This window comes from Octopus sinensis, linkage group LG12 (genome assembly GCF_006345805.1).
Source record: "Octopus sinensis linkage group LG12, ASM634580v1, whole genome shotgun sequence".
In the NCBI taxonomy this organism is placed as follows: domain Eukaryota; kingdom Metazoa; phylum Mollusca; class Cephalopoda; order Octopoda; family Octopodidae; genus Octopus; species Octopus sinensis.
Window position 1 is genome coordinate 58673144 of NC_043008.1, and position 3388 is coordinate 58676531.

Below are 3388 nucleotides of genomic sequence, written 5' to 3' on the forward strand. Positions count from 1 at the left end.
CACACACACACACATACCAACATAAGTACACACACTCATACACATGCTCGCAATCACACTTCACCCCCACACACATACACACACGCACACACACACACATCACACACACTAACACACAGGCACACACTCGCTCACACTCCCGCGCTCATACACACACACACAACACGGTGCGCAGAATGCACAATCCAAAACATTGGTTCGGACTTGTGCCTCGGAGGGTAACTTTCTAGGTGCAATTCCATGGTCACTCATGACCGAAGGGGGTCTCCGACATATAGGGGGAGACATATATACATACATACATACATGCATACATACATGTAAATATATATTATGTGAGGTCCAGTCACCATCAGCTACAAATCTTATACGAAGAGTTCATTAAACGTGAAATAGACATTCTATACAACTGCGCGGAACACAAGATTCCATTACCGCTGCTGCTTACTTCTGTTGCTGCTGCTGCCTCTTGCTGCTGTTGTTTAGTCAGTTATAAATCTAGTGAAATCCATCCATTCATAGATTTTTCTACTATAGGCGTGCTTGTACGGTAAGGTGTTTCCTTCTGAACCGTATGGTGCCGGGTTCACTCCCACTCATCATCATCATTGTTCGACCGTGGTCGAGACAATGGAATTTACTATGTTACGCCAGACTTCACGGTCCATCATAGCATTACGGAGGTCCTGTTGCTGGATGCCTGTATCCCTGGAGATTACATCAGGGTAGGAGAGTGTGCGCCCTCTGGTATTGCGAGTAGATGGCTTCCAGAGCAAGTGTCACCTTGAGCAAGTGTTTTCTGTTATAAATCTAGGTCTACGAAAACCTTGTGAGTGAAATTGTAGATGGAAACAAAAAGAATCTCGTTTTTTGGTTTGTTTTTTTTTTACTTGTTTCAGTCATCTGACTACGGCCATACTGGAGCACCACCTTGAATAATTTTACACGAACGAATTGACCTCGGTACTTTGGCGAGTTGGCAGAATTGTTAGCACGCCGGGTGAAATGCTTAGCAGTATTTCATCTGCCGCTACGTTCTGAGTTCAAATTCCGCCGAGGTCGACTTTGCCTTTCATCCTTTCGGGGTCGATTAAAGAAGTACCAGTCACGCACTGGGGTCGATATAATCGACTTAATCCGTTTGTCTGTCCTTGTTTGACCCCCTCCGTGTTTAGCCCCTTGTGGGTAGTAAAGAAATAGATCCTTTATTTATTTTAAGCCTGGAACTTATTCTATGGGTCCCTTAGGCTGGACTGCTAGATTACGGGAACTAAACGCACCAATGCTGGTTATCAACAGTGGCGCGGTTCAAGCGCAGACACAACGACACGCACACACAACGTCACACACAGACACAGATACAGGCAGACACACACATTTTTATACCAGGCTGAGTCAAAACTTTTCGGATTTTCATTGATGAATTTTGATTACTCTCAGTTCCATGTAATCTAATTAATTTAATAAACTTGTCCGATCCTTGCTAAATTGGTTCCCTACCACATGGTTCCGTGTTCAGACCCGCTGCGTGGTCCCTTGAGTAGGTGTCTTCTACTATAGCCTCGGGCTCGCCAAAGCCTTGCGAGTGGATTTGTAGACGGAAACTGAAATAGACCCGTCGTACATATATATATATATATATATATATATATATATATATATATATTATATATATATATATATACCTTCCCGTTGTATTATATATATATATATATATCTATATATATTATATATAGATATATATATACCTCCCGTTATATATATATATATATATATATATTGGTTGGTGCATAATTATTGTGGGGTTTTTTCAAGAAATTTTATGCAACAAAAACAATAACAACATGTAAAAAAGCATATTTAAATGATTATTCCGGAGCATATTCACCATCTATTTAAATTACTGCTTCCCATTTGCTTGGCAGATCGTCAGACCATCATTTAAAGGTGTTTTTGTTAAGTATTCTTATTGCTTTTTGTTGAATAAAACTCGTTGAAAAACAAGCCGCAATATCTTTATGTTTGCGTTTGTTCCACACTACTATCGTTAGACAACCGACGTTGGTGTGTTTACGTCCCGTAACTTAGCGGTTCAGCAGAAGTGACCGATGGTATAAGCACCAGGCTTACACGGAATAAGTCCGGCTGTCGATTTCTTCGACTAAACGGCGGATCTCGAGCATGGTCAAAGTCAAATGACAGAAAAAAGCGAAAGAGCAAACGAATAAACACAAATTTTTGCAGTGAATAATAATGCCTTACTGAGGAGAGTAAAGCGGTATTACATCACTAAACCAGAAATTGATCTATGGCTAGACTTATCCAAAAACACTTTTTTTTTTGTTCATTCGTTTTGGAGCTTTAGGTGTTTTCGCTCAATAAACACTCACAACGCTCGGCCTAGGAGTCGAAAACCGCGATCCTACAACCATGAGTCTGCTGCCCTAACCACTGGGCTATTGCGCCTCCATGTACATACATACACACACACACACACACACACATATATATATATATATATACATGCATATATATATATATATATATATATGTAGGTCCCGGGTTGATCCGGGGTTAACCACAGTAAGTAAGGTACTCAATACATAGCAGAGTAAAATAATTTATTATATAGAAGGAGCTTCTACAGGACTAGTACTGTTCATTCAAGAGAAATCTTCAGGAGAAGCTATTTAACAAGAATTGTATTAGCATTTATACATTAGGCAGGTTTAAAGGAGTGGTGGTGGGGGACTTTTTTGGGGTAGGCATAGCGCAAAATATCATACTTGGGGGAGTGGTCAAGGAGTCAGTGGTAAGTTAGATGAAAGAATACATAAATAAAAAAATAAAATAATAAAAAAAATAAAAAAATAAAAAAATAAAAAAATAAAAAAAATAAAAAAATAAAAAAATAAAAAAATAAAAAAAAAAACAAAAAAAAAATAAAAAATAAAAAATAAAAAAATAAAAAATAAAAAATAAAAAAAATAAAAAAATAAAATAATAAAAAAAATAAAATAATAAAAAAAAAATAATAAAAAAATAATAAAAAAATAATAAAAAAAAAAATTATATATTTTATATTTTTTTATTATTTTATTATTTTATTATTTTATTATTTTTATTTTTTTATTTTTTTATTTTTTTATTTTTTTATTTTTTTATTTTATTTTTTATTTTTTATTTTTTATTTTTTATTTTTTATTTTTTATTTTATTTTTTTATTTTTTTATTTTTTTATTATTTTATTTTTTTATTTATGTATTCTTTCATCTAACTTACCACTGACTCCTTGACCACTCCCCCAAGTATGATATTTTGCGCTATGCCTACCCCCAAAAAAGTCCCCCACCACCACTCCTTTAAACCTGCCTAAATGTATAAATGC

The 3388-nt window shown here is 35.5% G+C and overlaps 1 protein-coding gene across 1 annotated transcript in view; it reads left to right on the top strand.

Annotated features, from left to right (window-relative positions):
- Positions 1-459: 459 nt before the first annotated feature.
- The window catches only part of LOC115217931 (neuropeptide receptor 15-like), a 257119-nt gene continuing 254190 nt past the window's right edge, over positions 460-3388 (top strand). The window contains exon 1 of the mRNA XM_036508023.1: positions 460-550. The gene's annotated coding sequence lies outside the window, so the exon portion shown is untranslated. The remainder of the gene's footprint in view (positions 551-3388) is intronic.